This window comes from Phalacrocorax aristotelis, chromosome 3 (genome assembly GCF_949628215.1).
Source record: "Phalacrocorax aristotelis chromosome 3, bGulAri2.1, whole genome shotgun sequence".
In the NCBI taxonomy this organism is placed as follows: Eukaryota; Metazoa; Chordata; class Aves; order Suliformes; family Phalacrocoracidae; genus Phalacrocorax; species Phalacrocorax aristotelis.
In genome coordinates, this window is record NC_134278.1 from 40,004,187 (window position 1) to 40,017,402 (window position 13,216).

General features: G+C 43.5%; 1 long non-coding RNA gene across 1 annotated transcript in view; it reads left to right on the forward strand.

The window, feature by feature from the left end:
• LOC142055739 (uncharacterized) overlaps positions 1 to 13,216 on the forward strand; it is a 37,176-nt gene that overhangs the window by 1,013 nt on the left and 22,947 nt on the right. The window contains exon 2 of the long non-coding RNA XR_012660022.1: positions 12,114 to 12,452. This is a non-coding gene — a long non-coding RNA (uncharacterized LOC142055739). The remainder of the gene's footprint in view (positions 1 to 12,113; positions 12,453 to 13,216) is intronic.

Sequence of the window (13,216 nt, forward strand, 5' to 3'; positions counted from 1 at the left end):
AAAACCCGCCTGGACGCGTTCCTGTGCTCCCAGCTGTAGGTGTCCCTGCTCAAGCAGGGGGGTTAGACAAAATGATCTCCAGAGGTCCCTTCCAACACCTACCACTCTGTGAATCTGTGATAACCTTCTATGATAAGGTCAACCACCTAGTGAATGAAGGGAAGGTGGCGGATGTAGTTTTTCTGGATTTTAGTAAGGCTTTTGATACTGTCCCTCACAGCATCCTTCTGGACAGGTTGTCCAGCTGTGAGATGAGCAGGTACATGGTGCGCTGGGTGAAGAACTGGCTGAAGGGCAGAGCTCAAATGGTTGTAGTGAATGGGGTTACACCTAACTGGCGACCGGTCACCAGTGGTGCTCCTCAGGGTTCAGTCCTGGGGCCAGTTCTGTTCAATATATTTATCAATGATCTGGATGCAGGAGTTGAATGCACCATTAGCAAGTTTGCTGAAAATATCAAACTGGTAGGTGCTGTTAACTCTCTTGCGGGACAAGAGATGGCTCAAAGCTGGGTCAGGGGAGGCTCAAACTTGACATTAGGAAACATTTCTTTACTGAGAAGGCAGTCAAACACCAGAACAGGCTTCCTAGAAAGGTCGTTGATGCCCCAAGCCTGTCAGTGTTTAAGAATCATTTGGACAATGCCCTTAATAACATGCTTTAATTTTTGATCAGCCCTGAAGTGGCCAGGCTGTTGGATTAGATGATCATTTTAGGTCTCTTCCACTGAACTATTCTATTCTATTCTATTCTATTCTATTCTATTCTATTCTATTCTATTCTATTCTATTCTATTCTATTCTATTCCATTTATTGGTAATGTTTTGGAGGGTTATAATGTTTGGAAAAGCTCTGCTCTGTGGAGCATGACCTTGGGAGCAAACACACACAAATTTGGCAAGAGGCCTGACTATGCTTTGTTTCATTTACCTGATCTCACAGACAGTAAAGTTTTCAGGAATGGAGCATTCAGCCATGCAGCTGCCTCCCTGCTGTCCACCAGGGTGTAAAGCTTGGTGAAGAAGGAGTAACTGTGCTTCCTCTGCAGGGACCTCTGCTGAGCGACTGCTCTGATGTCTTTATTTCTCCTTTCAGATCTGTACTGTTGAGGAGGCTCATTCCTTATTTTTATAAATTGCTGGTGTGATTCTCTGCTCTCAGAATTGGGGTCTCAACACAAGCCAGGTCAAATACCTTCAAGCCCATCACTGCTTGCAGTGACAAGGCCATTTGCTTGTGGATGGTTTGAAGGGCACCCTGGTTGCATGCTTCCCTGTTAGCTCCTCTTGTGACACTGTGGGGTACCCTGGGGTGCTGGAGGCAACTCATGTCATCCCCCTTTCCATAGGCAATATACCCTATGGATCCGAATGGATCTAAAGGGATCTATGGATCTGAAGGGAGATCCTACATCTTAAGGACCATTAACTTCTTCACATCCTCTCCATCTTCTCACCCTCTCACACACATGCAAATGCAGCCTTTATATCCAGCCCCGCTAATTACCTGAGGATGCAGTTATGCCAGTTTTGTCCACTTTTGCTTAACTGCTGTAGGGAAGAGGTGAAGATGTGAATAAGAGCACAAAATCCCCCCCCCCCCACCCAGGTCTTACCTGGCTGTCCAAAACAGCAAAGAGGCAAAAGAAGCTCAGTTTCAGATAGATATCTCTAAACTCTGCCCCCCAGGACAAGCACATTTCAAGCTAAGCTGCTAGAAAAGGAGTCTCCTGCACTATCCTACATGGGAAGTAATTTTCATCAATAGAAGAGTAAACCAAATGGGGTGCAGCTGAAGGAATTTAATTTTGTGTCTTGGCTCTCATCAGACTTCTTACAGTGGATGGATAAATTTTATAACTGTAGATTTTAATGAGGGTCTCCCACATACTATGTCTACCGTTGAGGCTGCCTTTCTTATTTCTCAGCATAATTTGTGTTTCTCCTGTCCCCACACTTGTTTCCAGGCTTGCATCGCATTGATGTTTCCATGGGATGCAGCAAACCCCTCTTCCTTTCCTCTTCTTTATTTTTTGTACTTTATTTTGACCGCTTGCCTCTTAATTTTTCTGTTCCCAATGTGCAAGTTGGAACAACTTCTCTCACCCTTACATAGATTTTCTCCTCACAAACTGTTTAAATCAGGAATAAACCCATAGGATTCCTTGGTGTTGCTGCTTTGAGAGTCTGTTATAGTTGAGAAAAAGGTAACTGCTATGAATTAGTCTTGGATACTCTTTGAGAGATATATTAAAAAAATATGGGTTCATGTCCTAGCAGACAACATATTATTCCGGTTTTGTTCTAGTGTTTTACCTTAGATTCATAAGTTGAATACAACTTATGCAAAAATCTATGCAGACTGCAAGAGGTGCTGGAAAAGGAGGAAAAAGTTATTACAAAAAATCAATTTTACAGGCAGCCTGTTATGGGGATGTATTTCACACTTCTGTCCTGTGCACAGTTAAAAAAACCACAGAAAGACTGTAGTATGAAGGTGTTGCTCAGTAGCGAAAGCTTTGCTGCCCTTCGTTTATAGGAATTAAAGGCAGATATTTGAACTGATGTTTCTCTGATCTGCAGACACCAACACGCCATTTAACCTCTCCTACACTTACCCCCCCTGCACACCCCTTTCAGCCAGCCTTCCCCTGGATGCAGGGGCAGTGTCCCTGGCAGAGGGGCTGGTGCAGGCAGCCGGGCAAAGGTGGGAGGAGGAGGAGGAGATGTTAAGAGTCCACAGTAAAGCAGGTAAGACAGTGTTGACAGCAAGGCAAAAGTAAAGGGACGTGGTAAAATGAAACACGGGAATGTGATGGGAAGTCTGGTGGAGCTCTTTCATCCTCTGCTTGCCAAGCGCTACAAGCTTAAATGTTAGTTGTCATGAGACACAACATAGACTTAGACTGGATATAAGAAAAAAATTTTTTACTGTGAGGGTGGTGAAACACCGGAACAGGTTGCCCAGAGAGGCTGTGGATGCCTCATCCCTAGAAACATTCAAGGTCAGGTTGGACGGGGCTCTGAGCAACCAGATCTAGTTGAAAATGTCCCTGCTCACTGCAGGGGGGTTGGACTAAATGACCTCTAAAGGTCCCTTCCAACCCAAAGCATTCTATGATTCTATGATTCTCTGATAAAACTGAGCCTCTTGGTTTGCTCCTATTGGCTATTGTTGAAAGAGAAATACAACCATTTAAATATTACATTTTAATGTAATATTTTAATTAAATAAACATTTTAAATATGGATCTGATGCACATGCTTAAGCAGTGACAAATTGGATCTACAATTTCATGAGCTGTGATGTGAAATGTAGGGGATGTCAGTCTGCAGACCTGGGGTCACAAGCAGTCTAACAGCTACATTGGAAAGTAGCTTTTGTGATCACCCCTCCGTGGTGCCATTGCACTGCTGCACAATTATGACCACCACCTAGTGCCCCATTTGGGCCACCCATGTTAGCCCAAACACCCAGTGCCTCCTTGCTCACACCCTCTGGAGGAGAAAACACACCATGTTATGCAGGGAAGGGGAGGGAATGGGTAAGTTAAGGCCAATGGCAGCTTTTGCAAAAACAGGGTACCACACAGCCCATTCCCCCCACCATGGCCAGACTCCCTGGGACATTTGCAAAATTCACAGAGGACAGGCAGCTGCCAGGGGCTCCATGGGTGCTGCAGCAGCCTGCACCCCTTCTGGGTAAGCAACCAGCACCCTTTCAGCAGCAAGCAGGTGCAGCTTTGAAAGGTCACCCTTGCAGAACTCTGGAGCTTTGATCTGAGTGAAAAGATGCTCCCAAAACTGCTGTGACTTGCATTATGTGGAAATAGGAAATTTCACAGGGACGTCATAAGGATGAATTTGGCAAGTGCTGCATGAAAAAGCATCTGTGCAGCTTGGCCAAATAGCCTGTCACAATTAGCGAGTGCAAGAGCAGGTGGGGTGAGACAGCAGGGATGAAGCGCAATATTTCACTCCAGCACTGCATCAAGCTGAGCTCCCATCAACAGGCTTGAGGCCACCCAGTGCTGTGTTTAGATAAAAGCTGCTCCAAAGGTGCTGGGGGCAGAGGAGCTGCCAGGGTCCATTCACTCTGCACCAGCTCTCACAGATTAGCCTGGGTATTGCCCACTCTTTGCTCTCTGCCCCACCTGAACCCTGCTTAGCTCCCATGCCCTCTCCTCTCTGCTGAATACACCCTGTGCCTTTAGCTGTAGCCAGAAGAGACCTCAGCCCAATGTCCAAATACAAGTGGCAAAAGCTCTTTTGCAGTTTGTGCTGGTGAGGGCGTTATTTTCCCAATGAAGTTTATAGTGGTTAGAGGAACGACATAAGCTCTCCTGGCAAGCTGTCGTAAAGAAGATTGCTGTGTCTCTCCAAGACCATCTCCTGGCATAGCTCTGTCAGCTGAACATGCAATTTCTTTAACCCTCAGGCTGACATAATTATGCACACAACACTCCTTGAACGTGAACTAAAGCAGTGTGTATTTGAGGTGTCCCTGTGCCACCCCACTTGGTCTGTCACGAACTCTTACCTGTTAGTCACTTGGCAAAAGGAGTTGGAAAGGCCAAATTTGTGCAGGAAATAACTCTGCAAATAAAGCCCGAACAGGAGCAGATAGAGAGCTGAGATCACAAGAAAGAAGTTATTCTCTGGCTAATTCAGTGGCTGCTAAACCATACGGATCAGAGGAGGCAGAAATGCAACCGCAGCAGTGAGGGGAACAACGCAAAGGGTGTCTGGGGATGTGTGCTTGTTTAGGATTAGTCCATGGATTATGGAACTTTGTGTCTAAAACCAGCAAGAATCAACTGGCTCACCACAGAGCAAAGATCCGACAAGTGTAGCACATTCAGGATTTTAAAATAGGGCATAACTTAGTTTGCATATTTGCTAAGTCTCATATCATATCAGAGCAAGTTTTAACTCTTTGCAGTCATACTGCTGATTCAAAGAACACCCTCTCTTTATCTACACCAGAGGTTTTAATGGGATAAATAATTTTCACAAATCTGCTAAATGACCTGTGCACACAAGGGCATTTGGATGTTTGTCCCCTCCTCAAGCCACTGATCTCTAAATACGAAACCTAAATTTCTGATCTTGTATCCCTAAAATTGCACCTGTTCTGGATTTCCCCTCTGTCACAAAAGAGTTCCACAATTCAGTTAAATACTCATAAAAAAGCACATCCATTCGTTTGCTTAAAACCTACTGCACAGTAATCTTATTAGATGTCCACAGTCGTATTGTGAGAAAAATCCGTTGCTTTCCCTATTCATTTTCACTGGAGTACCAGTTCTTGTGTATGCTTCGAGCAGAGTACCATGTCTAACCTTTTTTTTTCCCATCTAAAACTACATTTTTTGTCCTCTCAAAATAAGCTGCTCCATATCTCTTGTCTCTGTAGTTTTCAAATTTATTGCATTTTTAAGCTGGGATGACCACCACTGCAAGCAACATTGAAGACGTATTTATATGCTTTTATATGGCAGCATAATGGTGTTTGCAATTTTGCTCTCTTTTCCTGAGATTCAGAAAAGGATTTGCATGCTCGAACACTTGTCTACTTTTTCTAGCTACACTACCTAGATTAATAAAAGGTACAAAATCCAAATCTATAAACATTTTGTTCTCTACTGCAGCAGTCATACTTCTGACCACATGCATAATAGTCTACTTGCCTTTCTGAGCATCTCCGAGCACTGAGTGATATTTTCATGCAACTAGTCACATTGACATCAAGAGCTCTTCTCCGGCTCCTAAGGGATAAATCACAGGCTGTGGGTGGGTGTGTGCGGCCAAGATAATTTTCTCCTTGTTCTTGACTATGCTTTTATTTGCTCTGACTTTCACCTACAAGCTTATTGCCCACTTATTTAGTGTTCTGGTGACAATTTTTGCAGTCAGCTTTAGATATGACTGTTCTGATTCACTTTTTATTATCTTCAGGCTGTGTAGCACACATTGTTATTTATGTCTTTTCCATCAGTACATCGAACCGAGTGTGTCACACTCATACAAAATGGTCTATGTATGTACGTATAGGATGGGTTGAATGGTCCCAGTACAGAACTTCATGTCTCCTGCCAGCAACCTGATATTTAATGCCTAATCTTTGCCTTCTTGCTATTAATCATGTGTTAGCCTGAGAAAGAACTTCCCTTCTACTCATGGCAGCCCAACTTTTTTAAGAGCTATTGGTGGGAACTTCTGTGCTAAATATCAACCGGGTCACCTTTTCAGAATGTGCTTGACTCCTGCAAAGGTGCTCTACTAACAGCTTGGGAGATCAGTGTTGAACTGCATGTGTATGAGAGAGGCAAAAGAAGGGTATATGCTCAACGTGACAGCTAGCAAAACTGAGGAATGGAGGCTGATAAACTGGCAAAAATACTAGAATTACTCTAAGCAGAGAAGACCACTGAAATAATGCAAGAATATATTTAATAGATTTTATTAGAGAAAACACTGAGATTGCCATCTTCAGTTTGTGTAAATTCTATGATTCATGAGGAGGAAAACAGAGAAGAAATGAAAAGGATTATCAAGAGAGTCCTGAAGAATTAACAAGAAAGCTAAGATGATAGAGGAACGCATTAATACTCATGCAAAGTAACTTCCACTCACTGTGCAGTCCAGCTGGAGAACTCAGATAAATTTATTGTGGGACTGATATGAGCTAATGAGCTGCAAACACCATAGCTATGGAAGGGTATATTCCTGCACAGGTATGCACAAAGGATTCAGTCCTTTCAGCACACGTGGAGCAGTCTGCAGATGAAAATTTTGTGTACATGCAAACGTGTTGCCAGTACTTACACATTTGAAATCTGGGCTCTGAAAACAACCCCTATATTCTCCTCCTACAAAACAGAAGGGTTGAATGGGACTGGCTGCCTTTCACAGCCAGAGGAGCAGTTACCTCCTCCATACTGGGTATGGGAAATGAGGCAGATCTATGCAGCTGCCACCACATCACAGCCTTATATATTGTTGTTGCAAGGCATCTGCATGGTGGGCAATGGCAGGTTGGCTGAAGTGATGGGAAGCTTCAACACAGACAGACTACCAATGGGTAGTAAAAATTCAGACAGCTGAAACAATTACTGAATTTTAGATAGGCTTTGAGAAATTAAATGAATTCAATAGCTGCTCTACCATTTGGAAAGCCATAACACATTACTGGATGCACTGGAAAGAACGGTTCAGAGTCTAAAAATAGACTGCATATACCACTCCTTCTGCTTCCCCTGGAGTGCTGAGAACATTCAGTACTTATTAAAGAAGGCATTAAAAATAAGTTGAGGTTTGCATATTCCTTTCTATGATTTCCCTTTTGAAAAATACCAGAATAACCATTTATAGCTATTCTTGTGAGGAGTCAGATGACAGCAGAAAATGAAAAGGAGGGCATATACCCCATGCTCGTCCACATGATTTACTGCTACAATGGGGTCTGACCATTCCTTTCCTGCACCTGGCTAGGAAACCTCATTCTTAGCCTGATCCTTTCTCAGAAGCTTTCCCACTACAAACCTAGGAACTGACAAGCCCGTGAGGCCATAACTTGGGGAAGAGAAACAGGAGAAATGCTGTGTTCCAGACAAAAGGCAAAAAGGATAATTATTGGGTGATATTTCTATAAGTCACAAGAAAGTAAATCCCAAGGACTTTCTCTGGATTGTGCTACAAAGGGTCTAAACTGTGCCTGCACCAGCCAGCCTGGAGATATTGGTCACCACAGTAAACTATTATGATTAGTGTGTGTTAAAATGTCCTCGGAGGCATTTGGCCCCATAAAGCTTCCGGGGAACTCACCTGTAAAACCTGATTCATGAAAACACATAACCAACACCAACTGCATCTGCATGTTATCTAAAGCCTTGTCGCTTATGTTTACCTCGTATGTTCCTGCATCCAGTGTGGTGACATGCAGAGAAGACCCAAGGACATGCATAAGACTTCCCACAAAGAATTTAACAAAGATGAGAAGAGCAGGTGTTTCATGAATTTGTACTTTCAAGTCCTGGGAAATGTCTTTGCATTTTACAGCAAGAGCTTGCAATCTGCATTTTGATGGATTTATATTTGTGGAGGTGAATGCCATTATTTTTGCTCTGCAAATATTTTGTTGGCATGCAAAAAGGCTCCTATTGAAGTTGAGTTCCCTGTCGGACCTGTGGCTGGACAAGGGCTGAACAGAGCAGCTTTGATTTCATGCAGGCTGCTTGCTCCATGGCCTCTAAGGAGCATTTTGGTTTTCAAGGGATGCAGCCATGTCTCATCAAAGTACGGATACTGGGGTTGTTAATGGAGCTGGCTTGGCTGTATCATGGGTACAACTGGAGGCCAGGTGAAGCAACAGAAGAAAATGAAAGGAGTGGAGATTTTAACAAAGAAACTGCTACTGATTCTTTCCCACTTTGTGGGCCTTTTTTCAATCAGAAATGAACTTCCCGCACAACAAGGGCCTGCTAACTCTTCTAGCATGCACAGCGAGTTGGTAGGAACACGTAGCTTGCACGCACAAAATCCTGCATTTCATAAACATTGGGATATTTCCACAGTCTCATACCTGTAAGTATTTTTTTCAATACAAAGCCACCACTCTCTTTTGAAGTGTGCCACTGAATGTGAGTGAAAAAGGATTCACAAAACAGGAGAAAGACTGGTAAAAAATGAATTACCAACAAGTGGTATTTAGTTTTGGGGGCACCTGACTGGAGTTTTGTACCTTGGTATATTTCTATTTTTATATTCAAAAACAACACAAAATGAAGTTGATGAAAAGCCCGGGGTTCCCCAGAGAGTGCCTTTACTTATATGCTCACTATTCCTACAGTGCTTGCCCAGCAGCTCCTAGCTTGACCCAGCCTCTCGTGTTGTGGGCATTTTCCTGGGAGGTAGAAATGGGCGCTTGAATGACCTCTGTCTAAAGCCAATCTCATTCCCAGGTAAGGGTACCAGGACATTACAGTTATCCTCCTTTAACCATCATTCATGGTTAAAAACTCAGAAGACTGAGCAGCCTTGCTCTTACCCAAGCCACAAAGTCAAAGAACAAAACAGAGGGATTTAAGCCTCCTCTGGGAGCCAGGCAATTAAATTTAAGCCTGTGTCTCTGAAGTTCTTCACCAGAGCTAGATATTAGCAGCTATTTTTTTATTTTAAAAGGCAACTGCTTTCAAATCTCCTTAGCCTCTGCTTTCACAGTTTTTTTAAAATTTAATCAATAACTAAACTGAAAGAGAGGCAGAAAATACTTAACGTCCTGCATTTAGTAAAACCATGACGGTTTTAGGTAAATCAGCAGCATTTCCCTGCAGAGCCTCTTTGTACTTTACTCTATAAAATTCTGAACAGCATAAAAATTCCCCTGGTAATATGAGGTCTTTTGGCATTTGCAAGGATTTTCAGGCAAGCTGTTAAACAATGATATTTTCCTGTGTAACTGGTACTAAAAAATATTTCCCTCTATTTGTGTATCAGAGGTAGACAGAAAAGAAAAATTCTAGATCCAAAATTACAAGGAGGCAGGCAGTATGGATTGAAACACAATGCTGACATAGCAGCGTCGTGTTTGGGACTGATGGCAGACTTCACTAAAACATCTCTCCAATGCCAATGAATTTTCAGAGTGTAGGGGAAAGAGGTTTACCAAAACTGGAGTAAAACTTTCCATCCCTCCCTGATACGCGTCCACTATACTGTATATAATAGCTATGCTGGTACTCTCTTAGAAACTACTAGTAAGCATCATAGGTAAAGGGTCAATGCATATGTGATATGAGGAATAGATACTTGCTTACTTAGACTTCCTATTTTTGACATAAAAGCTTACCTTGCTGTGTCAAATGTTGCTTGATGTTTGAGTGATGACTCCCTCAAGGGCTATTACTGTGTATCTTATATAGCCCGTATACATGTGCTTCATGGAGATTTGTAAGGTCTATCCATAAAATAAAACATTATTTATTTTCTGAAAGGTTTCAAGGCTGCAGAAAAACACTATCTATGCCACAAATTACATCTGTAGTTTCTAAACTAGCTGGGCCTGTGGACTGCTGCCAGCTTCTAATGTCTCTCCCAGGTGACCACATTTCGTCCTCACCGTGCTGTATGATTGAAAACACCTCTGATGTGGTTTCTAGCTCCCTCTGTGTGCTACTTACTGCACCTTGGATGGTCATTGCTGGTAACCACCACCATAATTCCAGTGGCTATTGAGCTATTTTGGAGTCTTGAAAATCATGGTCCCTGTTCCTCATTTGGCTCCCAGTCTTGTAAAGGCCCCGCTGTGAGCAACCCCTGTGGTAAGGAAGCTTACAGCTCAGAAAGCTAAGAACATGCCATTGCAGTTTGTGAGAGTAACAGCATCAGAATATTTTTTTCCTTTCTGAGTTGGAGAAATACAAAGCAGACTCTGAATTATGCGTGCCTACACTAATACTGCCTTGAATTAAGTCGCTAGGCCTGACGCAAGCGCTCCACCTGAATGAATGTTTAAATTCAGAGCTTTTTCCGACTGTGTCTTTCTGTTTGGTTGACTGTGGTTTTAAAATTGGGCCAAGCACATGAAACAGTGAAAATCATTTTACTAGTGTGCTATTTGCATAATGCCGTGCTATTAGCCTAAAATCCTGCCTGCACAGAAATAGCTGAACACTTTCTCCTTGGCAATCCAGAATTCCTGAGTTACTTCGGCTGTCACACACCCCAACAGCAAACATGCAGAAACTGCCCGACAGTCAATGCTGCAAAACTGCAGGAGACAGTAGAGGAGACATCAGCTGCAGAGGGCAATGGCTGCTAGGTGTCCTTTCCCTCTCCTCTCCATGCATCCAGCCTGGCTGATGCTCTCTTTTTAATTTAACAACACCACTCTGAGCACATGTCGCACCTTGGGATGAGCTGTGTGTTAGGCCAAAACCTGAGCAGGAGTGCAGCAAATGATAATTCACAGCACAGCCCTGACAAAGCTCTGTTCCTGCCCCTGCCCACATCCATCCCCCAGCCCAGCTATTGCCCCTGTAGGGTGCTGCAGCCCCAGGACATGGCCAGGCTGGATGGCACCAGCAGCTGCTGAGGCAGGAGGATGAGCATGTCTGTGCCACGACATGGTATCTGTGCATGTCGAATGTGTCCCCAGTGAGACAGACAACATTTCCTTCAAATTTGGGGTCTTCCTCAGTGCTGACACCATTGTCCTCATTCCTCCCTTGGGATGTGGCTCTGGTCTTGCAGCGACTTTAGTGCCACCATCATTGCTGGCCTCTGGCCTTATCCCACAGTGGCTGCTGAGGCCACAGCAGTTGCAGCTGTACCCCATATCTCCCTGCAGCCCCTGGGGAGGAGGCTGGAGAGGCCATCACCCCCACGCCAATGCTGCCAGACTCAAGGAGAGCACCCAGAGTGGGGATGGGGATGTATAAAGCACAGGGACTGCGAGTACCATCCTGCAAACACCAGGAAAAGGCAAGCGTGGGTTCCCTCTGACATCTGGATATTTGCTGTCTGCACGTGATTCCCATTACTGCCGCTTTCAGGGGACTCGTTGCAGCAGTGTTGTGCGAATGTTAATTAAACTGATACCAGCTTTTATGTGTCTAGCTGATAAGGCGGGCTGGCAGTGTTCTAAATTTAGACTCATTGGGAGCTGTTTGAGAAGACAAACACAGACGGTGCCGCACTGGCAGATCTTGCAGCAGCACCTGTGTTATCAAAATGGTGTTGGTCCATAGTTAATGGGCTGAATAAATAGTGTGGGACAGCCCTGCTAATGGCAGCAGTGATGTTATATGTCAATAGTATCAACCCATCAAGCCTTGAGCAGGTAACTTTCCTGTCACCCACATGCTGACTGTGTTCAGAAAAGGGAGATGCAGGAGATGGCACTGCTTTAACTAGGTAAACAATATAAAGGTAGAAACCTCACCCTAAGCAAACAAACTTCCCCCCATCAATTGAAAATCTCAACTTTTGACTGAGATTGACTTTTTGACTGTGTTTTTGGCTGAGATTGACTGATTTTGACTTTTCTCCTGAGCAGTTGTGTCGTTACTTAAAAATATAACCTGTTTTTTTTTGTATCTTGTTTTTTTTCAGAAGGGGTCTCTAATGTTGTACCACCACCTTTGTGCTGGCATCAGTTTTGCAGAGCACCTGAGGCTGGGTGCCTTGGGCGGCTTCTGCAGACAGAGTTTCTTGAATGTGTCTCACGTTGCACCCTGGCTGGGTCACCCAATATGCTCATGCTCCTCAGAGAGGCTGTCTGAAGAGAGGGATGTGGAAATACAAGTGAATGAAACAAAGAAAGAGCAGCAGGAAGACAGAAGAGCATGGAAGTTGTGATAGGATCTTCAATTTGCAGAGGGCTCATGCATACTCCTTTGTATATTTTATTGGAAAGTTGAGTAGCTTGGAGTTTCCAGAAAGAGTCAGCAGGTAAGGTTGATAAATGTAGTCAGCTGCCCTTCTGAATCTGGTCTTTGGTGCTCAGTCATAAGAAGTTTCTCTAGGATTTGGGTATCTAGTGCCTTTTCCTCCTTTTTTGGTGTCCATTTCTCTTTGTTCTTAGAAGGACAGTATTTGTACGTATGGACTTGTACCAGTACTTCATTAAGACAGTAGCAAAATCCTGACCTTTCATGTTACTTATGCTTTCCCTTCTGTTCAAAAATGACCTACTGTCTGGATGGGAAAGATTATTTTAAATCTGATCTAGAGTACTATGCTAATCTGTTACAAACTGAGTTTTTAGTGTATTTTCACATTTCAGAATTTCTACTAAAGCCTATAATTTTTACAGCTCTAATTATTCTGTCATTTAAACACCTCTATTTCCATTTTGGCATAATTGGTTACTTGATTGTAAAATACTTGCTTTATGACAATGTTTTCCTCGATAGGGTCCTCTGACCCTCTACTAAGAAAAAGATAGTTTTCCCTTCCTCATTACTGTGATTACATCAGGAAACAATACCTTGCTGAATGATACATATGTCAGTGAATATTGTTCTCTAGAAAACCATTTGTTACTTTTCCATCCACAGACAAAAGTTAGTAGTTTGCTTGAAGGGGTTTGAATTTTACATCAGTGAAAAGCCCCAGTGCCAAACCATTCTGATACGCAGTACTGGCTAACCTGCTCTCGCTGGAGGACTGAACTGCTGTCAGATCGCGATATGGGGACATCTGCACAGGTCACA